Genomic DNA, 14,383 nt, shown 5'->3' with positions numbered 1-14,383 from the left:
CCCTAATGGGCGCAGACGCCGGAAGTGATTGGGTTTCTGCTCGACTGACTCGAGCACACCCCCTTCCCATCGTGGAATACTCCGGTTCTCCGCCAGGGATAAGGAGGACATAAGCAAGCCCCCGAGGAAGCGATGGCACCCTCTCTTGTTTTGCAGCACATCTTTCTTGCTTAGTCTCACGCCTGGCCGACTCCCACCGGAGAGTCTTATGAATAATAATTATTAAACTCTCATCGCGTCTCGCTCTCGCCGCTCGGATGCTCATGCGGCACTATTGTCGCAGTCAAGGCGTAGATGGTGCCCGCAAAGTCGTTCGGCAAGTCGCCGTAAGTCAAAGGAACTTTGTCCGACTGACTGGATGGCAAAGGACTCTTCGGAAGCGATTAGTGTACGCGCGCACGAAGGCGTAGAAATAGTCATGAATTTTGATAACACGGATCGAATGGATATTTCAGATAAATGATGCGGTAAATGACTCTAGATTTTGTATTCGATAATGATTATCGAATTATAATAAAACAGCGTTCTTTAAAAAAGGAAAAATTATAAATTCTTTCAACTCTATTTAAAACTTCCCTTTCAGAAAGTATAAAGAAGAGAACATTTATTCAGGCAAAAGTCACGCAAAATGATCAGACAAGAGCAACCAACATAATAAAGTACAAAATATACAGTAATAATATATGCAGAATAAAGCTTTGCAATACAAGATATACAATGCGACGATAGTTCAAAGTCAAGGCCTCGACTATCGTTAGATGAAAGAGTATCACCGCGCGACTATGAAGCCGAGGGACTCCCTCTCTAGCTCCCGGATACTCCTAAGCGCCTCTTTGGCGAGGTAGGCAGCGTGTCACAGCCAGCTGACTACTGCCGACCACCCCCGCTCTTTCACCGCCGCCGCTGAAATATCGCCCGAACAATGGCGCGCCATCCCCTAACCGAACCGAGAGAAAGAGAGAGAAAGAGAGATGTGCAGAGAGGGACGGAAACGGTGAGCGACTGCCCAAACTCTCTCTCGAAGAGTTCGACCCTGGCGAAAATAAACGAAAATATCTTCACCGTCGAAAACTTAAGGCAGCCACGTTGCGGAGATGCGATAAAATTTTTTTTTACGTATAATTTTACGTATATTTCTTTCTTACATTTAATAAAAATGTTATATAACAAAAAGATTCAAAATTTAAATCATCTTATTATGATAAAATTATAATAACTTTGTTTTCCATTAATGAATCTAGTGGAAGAGCGATAAAAATTTTAATGTTAGAAAATTGTTAGAGAATCTAAGATATTGATCAGCATGAAACACGAGAACATAAACGTCGATGAAATAATCGTCACTTAATCGATCGCGAATCGTGGGCGAGTAGGCGAGGGGAAGAGTACGCTTCTCGTAGCAACGAGAGGGATCGCAAACGAGGTGAGCATATTGTTATCGAGGTGGTTGCCGAGTCACCCCAGATGACAAAACACTTTTCGTCGCGCCGTCGTCAGGGCTTTCAGGATTTTAATGCAGTTTTGATTATGAATCTCCGAAGGAGGGAGGGGCATTTTCGCAGCACATTGTGAAACGGACCTGTGGCTGGGAAAGCTTGAATGCGTTTCGATGTATAGAAGGGTCGGAGAACAAGCAGGGTTGCTTCATCATCGCCATTCGCATATTTTAATTTTGCGTAAAACGAGATATTATTAAATCGATTATTTTGAAACAGAAACTATACAAACTTTTGCTTTTACTCTTGATTGAAAAAGATAAAATATTTTCTTTCCATTCTTCCCGTTTTCTAAAACGGATAATTTTTTTTAATCGTCATTTCGAAATGAAAAACCATTAATAACTGGCAAAGTAAATCGAGCGCCGAGTGAACGAATTGAATAAGCGTCTCGGAAATCACCGGGTGAGTTCCAAACGGAATTTCGAAGAGCGACGCGCGAGAATTATTGACAAATCGCTGACGTTCCGGGCTTACCTCGGTATCGCCGTTACTTTTTACGAGGAAAGGGGGAACCAACGACATATGACACATTTCTGCGAGAAAAAGGCATAAAACGCAGCGCCGGGCTGGGGCGCGTGTGTCTCCCACATGACCTCCCGTGCCGTGACTAAATTTAGTGCACTTCGGGCGCATACATGAATAATGTGCTTGTATTTGCTTATACGCGCGATACAAACAGCATATATCGACTCGACCTCGCATGGCGTTTCGGAAGAGACGTTTTAAGGATGATAGCGAGAGGCTCCGGACTTGACTTACGCTCGTCATAAAACTTTTTCTACAAATTTTTCTTCGAAAAATCATAAAATTTTTGCTCAAGATGTGTAAATATCCGGACAATAAATTTACGCCGCGATAATAATTTTGCGATACCTTTCTCTCGTTTCTAAAAAAGTTATACCTTGTTCCTGCATTGCTTCTTTCTTTGCAATCCTTTTTCAACCAACGCGGTGAATCTCATTAACCATCAAGCATCTTCGGCCCAAAAAAAAAAACAGAAAAACAATTTTCCTGCAGAGAAAGATATATATCTCGATAGATTATCTGGAGAATCTTTCCGGAATGACATGGCGGGAAGCAAAAAGCGCGAGTGAACAGAACCTACCTCATCGTTGCGCGAGTGCGTGGACGGAATAACGATGATTACTGTCGCGCTAGCGGCATTTACTCTCCGACGGCATTCGCAATTATCGGGGAGCTTCCATTAGTTAACTGCAGTCGATACGCAGTGCACCGGGGTCCTCGCATCAAAACATCATTACTGCCCGGACACGGGAGCGCGAGAGCCGCCGTCGTACTCGCAGTAGTATTGGTAATCAATTTCGCCGCCGTACTATACCGTACTAGAGAGCCGACACGCTAATGCGAGGCCTCGGCGTTCGCGTCGCATTACGGGAAATCGAAAAGGTAGCCTCGTAATGATTACGCGTTAGAAAACGTATCGCGGGGGAGTGAGGGGCAGGTGAGTTGCCGTAAAAGGTCCGTTTTAATTAGAAATCGAACGAGAGTGCGCGAGAGGTGAAGTATAATTTCCGTCGACGAGGGAGGCAGGAGAGAGATTGAAATATATGAGATGCTTAAGAGAATGGCGTTGCATTATTACTAATCGTTACGTTATCGAAATTTATTGTTATTACTAAGTTGCTGGAGATCCGTTGCTTAACACGTGTATCTAATGAGAATTTCAATCAATATATCGAGTGGAGTAATCACGGTGTAATTATTTTTATCGGATCGAACCGCTACGTGAGACCTACAGCGTTAGGTTATTTGCGTAATTATCCCTTCCTGCGCCGGGAACGCAGTTAATGAGGATCTGACCTCGCAATCCAATCGGTAATCAATTTTTGCCTCTGCAGCGAATTACCACGGACTAGTCCCACTAATGCGAATCGTTGCCGTTGTATCAGAGAAAACAGCCGTTATAGGCATTCCACAAAATGCACGCCTATTAGGGAGCGATGATACAGATAAAATATAAGTAACATGCATCGTTCCACATCTAAAATCTGTCGTCGTATAAGCAACATAACAATTGTTTGTACGAAAAGTTTCGCGACCAACGAGTTAATACAACTCAGTGTTATACCTAAATTATGGAATCTTTTTCCAATTCTTTTTCGCTTCTCTTCCTAAAGTTCATCCTTTTTGTGATTTATAAGACTTATATTACCTTCAACTCGATCTGTTTGAAATTATCTGACATGTCTAACCGAGCATAAAAAAGCCAATCAACGTCTTGTTCTGGGACATTACCCTTTCTCCTTTCCTCTCGGTGATAGAGTTATAAAATTTTACGGGGCATTGACCTCTCTCTCTCTCTTTCTCTCCGAACCTTCGTTACGTCCACCTTTTTTCAAAACAATTTCGTTGCACCAGCAGAAAAAGCTCGAGCTCGCGCGATCGTGGGAGCGGATGTACATAAATCTGAGCGTTCATAAGCTTGGCGTCGCGCCGGTGCATTTACGATCGATAAAATCATTTTATCCGAATATAATGCGCCGGTCGATTCACGCGCCGCTCCCGACGAGTTCCTCCTTTTTCGCTCGCCATTCCGTTCGTTTTCGCGCGGCCGATCGTGATCGCGATTTTATTATAATGCATTCGCGTCTCACCCGCGCGCGACCGGATCTCCTCCGAAAGCGCGAGCGCCCACGAACAAACGAGTCGAACCCCCGCGCAATATATAATTCCCGTTCGACAAATTCAATGAGCATTGTGGACCGTGAGCATCCTTCCACCGTGTAATCGAGTTTCCTGCAGATGTAGCCGGCAAAATCGCGGGACGTGCTCGTCCCCGCAACTCTGGAATTCGAGGGTTGCTGTCAGCCATCCAGACTGAAAATTTGCATCCGATCACATTGCACATCGTAATGTGAATTAGATAAATATTCAGATTCCTGCAAATTTTTATCCGTTACATCTTTCTTCTTTAATATTATTATCAGATGACTGTGACTATTATCTTGAATTTTATTCTAATAAGAATCATTAGCACATATATATCAAAAAATTAATCCTCTTACTACTAATCTAATTTAATTTATCTTTTTTTAATTCAACACAAAAGAGAGCTCAAAAACTCAAAGAATAGAGAGAAATGAAGGGGCAGAGGTAGAAAAGAGAGAGAGAGAGAACTATGCGACAGACGAGATCCGCATCGCAACGCGAGCAAACTACCGCCGAATTCCCGGTGGCCGCAGGGGTGTAGCGATATAAACGCCGCGGACCGGCGATCGCGCGTATCGGATACGCGTAGACAGGTTATGTGTGTCAACAAAGCGATTTAACACGCGACGTGTCACTGATAGCTCCCGCCGCCGCAGCGGCCGCATGGCTGCCTGCGTCGCATCGACGTGCTCGGCTGGACGTATGCGCCTCGGCTGCGTTTAATCTATGGCTCTACTGCAACGCTTTTTCGGAAAATTCCTCCTCCCTCGCCTCCCCCTCCCCCCGCCTGCGCACCCTTTTCCCCGTCCCGTTTGCCCCCTGCCTACCTCTCCACGTTTTCCCCGTCCCGCGCCCGTTGCCGCTCCCCCCCCTCTACCCCCCTGCAAACCCCTCTCTCTCTTTCGTCCCCTCGGAATTTATATAATTGTTTTGCCGGGGTCGCCACTAAATCGTGTCGCGGGGCGCGATAGCGCCGGCGCGTCGTTTCGCGTTGATGTTGATGGCCGCGCACTGGTGATCTCGCCAATAAAAAGATCGAGGTGTAACGTCCGTAGCGTTCGATATCTGCGTATCTATCGCGATCCGAGTGGCGTCACGCTGCTTTCTCTCCTGTCCGACCGCACGCGTGAAATCCCTTCGATTTTTGCACGCGAAATCCTGCTTTATAGTGATTGTTTTTCCGGCGCGGGCGCAACGGTCGTTAAATTTGCGAGTGCGAAGTAATTTTGACAAATTCGAGGCAAGAGCGATGGGGCGCGTTTTTTTCTTCTCTCGAGAAAAATCCCGCCCCCGCTTCGCGTCCGATCAATTTTTACGGGTAAATCAGCACGTTGCTGGCGATCGATTAAGTATCGTCAATTAGTCTCGACGCGATTTAACGATCGGCGTCTTAAAACGTTACGTAACAAAGTAGATCGGAACCACCTTACAGTCGTTTCATGCTAGAGCCCATCATTGGTACACGAGATCCAACTGCTCGCTTCGTCAAGTTATTGGGTCCGCAGCTGTCGCAACCCTCACCGATTGTGGGGTAGCGGAGTACTCTAGTCGATTGTCACCGGCCACCTCGTCGACGGGGTCAGACTCATCTCGTCGTCGTCGTCGTCGTCGTCGTCATCGTCACGCCGAGGGTTGATACCATTCGATTGTGCGCGCCATACCTCTAACACCCTCGCCGTCTCTATTCTCCTTCACGCGTTACGTCCCCTTGGCTATTGCCCCACAACCTGATTCTCACCCCATCCCTCCAAGTAGCACCCGCGCAAGGCCGGAGAGGCGTCAGCTTGTAACAGTCTCTTAAACTCCGGCTACGGAGCCACTATATGTACCAACTGCTGACGCTGTTATAAACTGCCGGTCGCACTTTCCATCTCGCTTCCTCCTTCCCCCCCCCCTCCTACCCTCCGCAATCATACGCAACACCCGCGTCGCGGAAATGGCGATGTCTCGTTTTCTCCGTGTTAACGCCGGCTGATGTAGATACATCGTACGTTTCTCTACATTTATCCAACCTGGCAATAGTCGACAGTATCTTTCTAAATCCTTTGAAAAGTCTGGTTAGAATCATCTCTTTCTTCTTATTTATTTTTTAAACAAAATTTTTGCACTTTTGAGAGTTACATTATTTGCAATAGGAAGTTTTAGAAAAATTCAAATCTATTCCATCTCTCAAAAAGGTGTAATAGAATCGTGTTTTAGAATCGTGTATATTTTTTTACTTAAGCCATGAATGTTTGACGAGTCAATATATTCGCTTTCCTAATCTGCGCTTTAAATATGTACTATTCATCAGATAGCTGCTCGTTTACGGAGAGTCGGCCCGAGACCCACGTGAAACCTCGTAAGGCACTTACCACGTCTCTCCTGACGCAAATGCGGTCGTTGTTTAGGCGGGTAATAGTACGGCCGTCTCATTACTCATATCGGAGCAATCCCTCTGACCGATCTCAGTCTCTGCGCGCGTAGTTTATCCCGGCGCGTTTATAAAAACATTTTATTTAGATTTCACGAAAATACAGAGCGTCAGGTAGACGTATGCCTCGCCGCGGAGAAGATAAGGAGTCGTTTAGATTGACCGCTCGTCCTCAGGATGGCCCTAAAGCGTCCCGTTTACCATCTCACGGTCGTGAAATCTTTTCCCTACATCTCTCTCCGCCATCAGCGACGCCACCGACGTACGAGAGCGGATATACATCCTCCGTCGGAGGTGCTGTCGCGTTTCTCATTTCAGGTTACGACTTCCTCCCCCTCGCACAATCTCCCCGTCTCCATTCCAGTCGTTACCGTTACCGTTACGGCGTTCACCTTACAAGCGCGTGCCCCTACGGGCCATCCGCGATGAAGGTGTACGGTTTTCGACTCCGGAGATTTAGGGGCCGGTGCGATATAGAGGTGGAATAAAATATGCGCCCGCGTTTCCTCCCCTCGGAGGAACTATTCGGCATTAGAGAGAAGGAAAGAGAGGAACGAATCGAAATTTTTATCCGCGCGCGAAATAGAATACGCTCATGCGCGCGCGCTCACGAGTGGTTTATATGAGTTTATACCGCGGGAGGATTCACGGGGTTCTCGCGGACAGTTTTTTATATCCTTATCCCGGTCTTTCTCTCTCCTTTCCGCCGTCCCCCGCGCGACGGGGGCTCGTGTGTGCGCGGAATTTGAATCCTCTTGTAATAAAATCCGAGTTTTATGCGACGGCCTACACGATATCCTGCGCGCGTCCGCGTACGGCTCGCGCACATTTACCCACAAAAAAGTGAAACGGTAGGTTACGTGTATCCGGGGAAGAGGATGGGAGGGGAAAGGGATACCTGTCCCCGTTCGCTCGGGATATAAGCGTCGCCCGATGCACCCGGGCCACCGCATCTCGCCCGGCAGATGTAAATAATACCACGAAATCGCTACCAGATGACCTTTTTTTCCTCCTTTTGCGCTTTTTCGTCCGATCACGCCCCGTTCTTCACGCGCAGATTGTAGGACGTCGAGTGCATCGACGTGCAGTCTTGTAAATGTAAGAAAAACGGTGCAATAAATACGAGATAACAAATTCTCATTTTTTACGTTCGATGAAAATTATGCGAGTAGATATGGCATAATCTCGTAATTAGAGCATCATTAAAAGTGATAATATATTTTCTAATTTTTTATTACAATTATATGATTCACATCGCGATTATTGAATTTATATCGTCTTTATTCTCTTCGTATCTTGATGCATTTTTTTACAAGATCGCGATTAATAAAGATAGAGAATATATTTTAAAATGGATATGACGTGAATTTCCGGCGTAGGATCAACATGCGATAAAAACGAACGAGCTCAAGCGAAACATCGGTTCTTTATGACTTGATGGCGAATACTTGCTCACTTTTGGTCGCGGCACGTCTGTCACGTTTGTACGAGGCTGTTTATAAGACGAAGAGACAGAAGAAGATAAAGAGAAGAAGGAGGAGGTAGAGAAGAAAGGGACAGAAACGACGGAGATCAACAGAGTCCTGCAAGTTCTCTGGTAATTTGTAATTCGCAGGTGAGAAGCGAAGAGATGCAAGATACCAGGAAGATTTAGTGGAGAGAAGCACGGCCGGAGAGTGGACATGGCGTCGCTTGTCCGTGGTTTTTGCGAGCGATGTACCGATGTCATGCGTGACTTTAACGAGAGGAAATTTAGAACCGCGTGATGCAATTCTTTGCGTCATCCGACGTCGTTCGCATGGCCGTTTAATAAAGATGTAGGCTCGTGTTTTTCTCCGCATCTTACGGAATGTCCCCGTCAAAAGTGTATGGAATCGAATTTCCTTCCAATTAATAATCGGATTGTTTTCTCGCAGAAAATATACGACGTACCGTGCAATTAAATCCGTCGCGTTGTTAGCGAAGACATTTAGATATCACGAATGTGTATACGTTTCACAACGCTCGATATTATAATTTTATTAAACTGATTAAAATTCAACACATATGTTATACTAATCAAATGAAACCTTTCGATGCTCAAAAATTGTGTCCAGCCTCGGATAGCGTAATCTCTCATTAACTGGCACGAATTCACGTCGCGCGTGATGTAGGACAGGCAGTGCAACGCAGCATCCAGGATGGCGTATAATTACCCGGAATGGGTGGGGGCGCAAACGTTGATAGCGAAGTCGAAGTAAATCGGATTACTCGGATATCATCTGCGTAATGTATGTATGCAGGCATGTATACACGACGGCTGTATATACAGGGTGGCGGGATAGAAAAGAGAGGGAGGGGTGGTGGCAGCGACAGCAGTAGCAGCAGCAGCAACAGCAGCGTCGGCGATAGGGTGCGCTTCTCCGCTCGAGGGAAATAAGGGTGGCGCGACCCAGAGAGATAAAGGGTGCACCAAGCGGGCGGAGGGCGCCCTGGCTACGACATGTTTTTCTAGACAATTTGTTCGGCAACATTAATCACCGGGAACGCATCGCGGGGAACGAGTAGAAAGGGACCGTCGTCGGAAAGTGCCGCTGACTATCGCGATCTCCGCTATTCTTTGCGAGCATTTCGCCGCGCTTCGTGTATATGCGAAAGAGAGAGACAGAGGAACAGATGAAAGAGATGAAATTTCGCATAGGTAATCGAAACAACTAGATCTAAGGAGACGGATTTTGCGAGCTTGTCGCGCGCGATGACGAATCGAAGCGTACATCGTAATCGTACGCATCTCGCGCGGATCGATCGAAACATCCCAATTACGTTCTCGCGCACGTGGAGAACGTAATTAGTGATTCGTAGAGAATGGGTTCCCGCTGGCTCGCGAAAATTACACTCCTTATCGAGCGTGCGCTCGTAACTTCAGATTAATCCGCATTTATATTTTAAGCCGCCGTGCACCGGCCACGTACTCGAAGCAGCTGCAGCGACGTCGCCTCCTCCGCCTCCGCCTCCGCCTCCTTTACCGCCACGGAAACTCTACGGACGCAACACACAATACCGTGAGATGATTATCTGGAAAACTAATTTCGCCGACGCGCGTGTTGCTGCCCGCTGCCACCCTCCGCCGCCCGTACATTGCCCTTCGGCCCCCTCGCTGCTGCATCGCAGCTTAGGTCTGCATGGCGCAGCTGAAGGTGGCGGACAGCGAGACGAGAGCGGGCATTGTTGCAATCAAAGCCGAGAAAGAGATGATTAGTTGTTGCCAGCGGTCCTTTCGCCCTCGGCCCTTCATCTCTCCCCCTATTCGCCCTATCTAGAAAATTACTAATTTACTAAGTCAATTAAGATGCTAATTTGACGCTTTTGCAATACCTCACGCACTCTCCAATTACTTTGTATTTATTATTATTTCTTTATTAGTAAAAGATTACTGTTGGAGAATACTGATAAAGATATACTTTTCTCTGAGATTAATAAGGTAATTAATTCGAAATATTAATTGTTTCAATAATATTGTTAATTTTGTTTTTCTTAACCGCGTTTAAAAAAAAAAGATTCTTGACTTTTTACAGAATGCTCCTCGGCAAAAGTAATTTATTTCGGAGAATGTACGAGCAATTTACTTATCGCCACTGAGAATGTATTCCACATGACCGCTCGCTTTCCGCTCTCCGCCGGTATCCCTCCGCTGACATAACGCACAGTAATTTCCTATAAGTCCAGAACGAGCATGCGTGAGGGCAGAAATTTCGACGTGCACGGCGCGCGTGCACGCACGTTCGGCACGAGGCTATTTGTAATTTTCATTATCTCGGCGTAAAGGGGAACATTTAGGTGTCGCGGCACGTAGGGAGTTAATAGGGAAACCGGTCCTTTGGGGGGTGGGAGCGCAGGCCGTTCGTTTTTGGGGGGTTGATACGCATTGTCTTTCTCTCTCACGGTCTCGCTCTCCTGCGAATAATTATCATATGCAGCGGAGACAGGAACATCTCTATAGAATAGTTTTCTCCTTCAATGTTTGAAATAATTTTTATTTAAAAAAATTAGGAGCAGTTAATATGCATATAAAGAGATTAAATATATATGTAAATTATAACTATTAGCGATAGCAAAATATACATCAGAGAAACATGGTTACTAGAAGAAAATTCGCTCTCTCGCGATAGGATTCGAGAATTTGTTATTATCCTACAACAAACTAGAAGCATCTGCTAAGAATTCGTAGTCGAAATCCGCGACGGTGGTCATTCGAGATAGCTCTGCGTGATCCTCGATGGCCGGCTACTCCCGTTTGTTGATTCCGAGCGCAACGCTAGACGTCGTTCTCGGACGCAACAACAATTTCCCAAAATCTGACGAAATTGGCCCCCAAGGCCAGTGGAATGGGGAAACATGGGACGGCCGTGTAACGGCGTTTATTGGCTGCTTTAAGGCCATTTCTATGCGCGACACATTGTCGCTAAATAACGCGCGAGAGCCGATTCACCCTCCGCCACCTCTCGTGCACCCTCCAACCCTCCAAGATTTCTCCATTGCTTCTCTCTCCCTCTCTCTCTCTCTCTTTCTTCCCCATATTCTCCATACGCTTGCAGGTTTAGTCGTTGATGTAGCCGTTTGTGTGCGACAAAAGCTGCTGCATGAGATACGGCGAAACGGACCTCGGCCAATATGCGGGCAAAAGCCTTTCAGATTCGGGGAAGGAAGATTGCACCGTTGTCCAGCAGAAATTCCGCGATAAAGGAAGGAAGGAAGGAAGGAAGGGCATGAAAGGATAATAATACGATAATTAGGAAAACCACAAAAGATATCGCATGTAATGCTATGAATTGTAATACTGTAAGCAACGTTCATAGAAAATATAGATATTATTAGTAGAAATAATTTCTAAACAGTTTGATCGTTAAGATAACAATTCCCGTATTATTATTCTTTGAAGATAAAATTTCATACGTTTTTTTGAAACACTGATAAACATACTTGAAAGTTAATAGTATCTAATAATGAAATATATTTTCCAAAATTTTTAAATTTTTACACGATTGACAAATCACAAATAAATTCGAGTTTAGTGCTCTAATCATTTTTTATCGGTCCTCGGTCCGTGCAGAAATCAGTTTGTGCAAAAATTACTATCCGAATGATTGAAAATATATAGGGACAAAGAACCGCGACGCGTGTTTGATCCGCCATCACGACGCAACTGCGCCACTCCAACACATTAGGAGCAGAGCATAAAGCAATTTTCTGTCCATCGTCCCTCTTTACCGTGCATCCTCTGCCGAGGACGTAAAATTACTCACACGTAACACGCACCGGACGGACACATAGGCGGGCACATAACGGTGGGATGACTGTGAAAGGGTCGAACTCACTCATCCCTCCATTCCGCGCGGCCATGTTAAGCGCATGGCGAAGGGGTAATTCTCATTTGGGTGTAATCGCGCTCGCAAAACTCCATCACACTTTCCTAATAGAGCCCATGAGGGAACACACGAGGCGAATGGCTCTTCGCGCGCGACCGTTATGTCGTACATCGACTTTGACGTTATATTTCTGTATTATTCTACGCGCGCACGGCGAGGTTTACTATGAAAACACGCGAATAGATGGGTTGAAAAGTTAAGTAAATAAAATTATTTCGGGATAAAAATGTGTAGTAACCATTACTACGCAGACTTTGGAGATTTACGGCAATGTATCGCGAAAAGATGAATTTACGATATGATAATTTCCTTCCGCAAAATGTAAAACTTGTAGAAACCCGCTTCGAAAAGCAGTCGCGCGTTGATAGAATCCACATTCGGACCGCGTGCGCTCTCGCGTGCTTACAACCGGAATTTACAACCGCAATCCGCGATATTCCTGAAACCTTTCTCGGATCAAATTTCGATGGAATTATCCCATAGCTATCGGGCCCCGGCCGTTTCTGTCGGCGATTTCCTTTTGAAAAACCGAGCATCGGCGCAGCCACACGTGCCGCACCCGCCGTTCATGCGGATTTTACATATTTCTTTCGTAAGAAGCCCGACTCTTTCGCGCAGTAGCGTGGAAAGGGGGCGGGATGCAGGTGCGGCGAGTTTCGGGATCGGGATTATCGGCAAGGAACCAAAACCGGAAACCGATATCCCAGGCACGGAGCCTCCTCCATCACTTCGCGGGTTAACGTTGCCGCCGCCATTGCTCGTACGACGTTACAAACATCCGCGCGCAGTTTCCGGAACGCCGGCTTGCCCTCTGCGCCGCCCGTTACTCCTCCGTTTCTCCGATTCTACCGCGTTCGCCATCACGTAACTCCTTCTCCTTGCCGCCTATAACCGAATCCAACACGAAACACACGTCCGTAGGGCAGAAGGGGCTTCTACGTTCCAGGACCAGGAGATAATCCCGATTAATGATTGCCTCGGCAATTACGTTGTTGAATGAGATAGCGGGAAGTCGTTACTCGAATTTCTCCGAGAGCGATCTGAGTGTCCGCGATTAGAGGAAGGAGAGGACATGTTTCGAAAGATGTCGTTAAAAATCGCGATATATGTGATATATCCTGCAACTGAATCTCAGGAAAATCGATGGAGAAGTTTTGAAAAGATTCTGTTTTAGCGATAGCGATTCTATTCTATTCTATTCTATATTAAATAATAATTATAAATATGATCGTCTCTTGGCTATGATATCAATATTTCGAAATAATCAATATTCTGATGTCCTAGGTTTTCTATAACTGAATATGTGATATTGCAAAGATTATTGCTGGAATAAAGTTGATTATTATATTTTCAAGATATTGATGTCTAAAACGAGTCTGGGACGTCGCGTATCAGCTTCGCAATAGAATTCTATTTTCGAGAAAAATTGAATCGCCTTGTACAAAATAATGCCAATGTTGGGATCAAGTGCGAATAATATTTTTAACAAAAGAATTAAAGACTTGTTATAATCTTACATAAATTTCTTCATCAGTCAGCGTCACGAGAGGATTTGCTCGAACTCTGCAAGCACGGATAGTTTACGTGCGTACAGTTTAGATCGCGCGAGTAAATAGGCGAGTTCGGCCGTCCATGGATGGCTTAGTTGCCGCGATGGCACACCTGTGGAGCAAATTTACGAAATGTTTACGACCGTCTAAAGGGGCGTTCAACCCCGGCCTCTACCATCCCCGAACGTTGCGCCCTTCGAGCGTACAATGCCGCGTCATTCGCTATTATTACGTCGTTGCTATCACCGCCTCGCGGAGGAGCAACGAGGTCCACCCTCTCTTCATCTACCCGTTCATTCTTCGCTCGACTCATCCACCCTTTCTATATCGCGCTCAAATTCGCGTTTCACTTTTTTGTAATCTTCCGAACAAGCCGAGGGCATCTGCTCTTATAATGTTGATAACAAAATATCGCGCCCGCCGAGATTATCGATCTTCTGGCGACGCGATGTGTCGTTCTTTATTTATGGAAATCTCTCTCGGTGAAAGATACGAAATTAATCGCCGTTCGTTAACAAAGTACGTTCGGCCTCACAATTGGATTTTATTTATGGATTTTATTCAGAATGTATATAGGTGTATCAATTACAAAAGGCGTGTCCGGAAAGAACGCGAGAGAAGAGATCGACCGTCTCTCTTCGGCTCCCGGGGTCGGCCCAGGCTCCTCTCTTTTCATCCTGAATTATGAATGTGCCCAATTACATCTTAAAAGCTGTGCTCCATTAATTTTCACAGCTGCTGCCGCTTAATTGGGAGCCCGGCCCGATAATAAACCCCGGAGCTTGCACCCGGAGCCCACACTACTGCGTTTATGACCTGCGAGAGTTCCGCGGGATTGCCGTCTTC

General features: G+C 46.0%; 1 protein-coding gene across 8 annotated transcripts in view; it reads right to left on the bottom strand.

The window, feature by feature from the left end:
• Positions 1–14,383, bottom strand: part of Hth (Meis homeobox homothorax) — a 425,203-nt gene that overhangs the window by 28,124 nt on the left and 382,696 nt on the right. The window lies entirely within an intron of this gene.

The sequence above is a fragment of the Camponotus vicinus genome, unplaced genomic scaffold (assembly GCF_025532165.1).
Source record: "Camponotus vicinus isolate PSW18456_S1 unplaced genomic scaffold, iyCamVici1.0 SCAF_9, whole genome shotgun sequence".
NCBI classification, from domain to species: Eukaryota; Metazoa; Arthropoda; class Insecta; order Hymenoptera; family Formicidae; genus Camponotus; species Camponotus vicinus.
The sequence above is the reverse complement of the archived record's forward strand: the minus strand, read 5'-3'. Positions and strand labels throughout refer to the sequence as shown.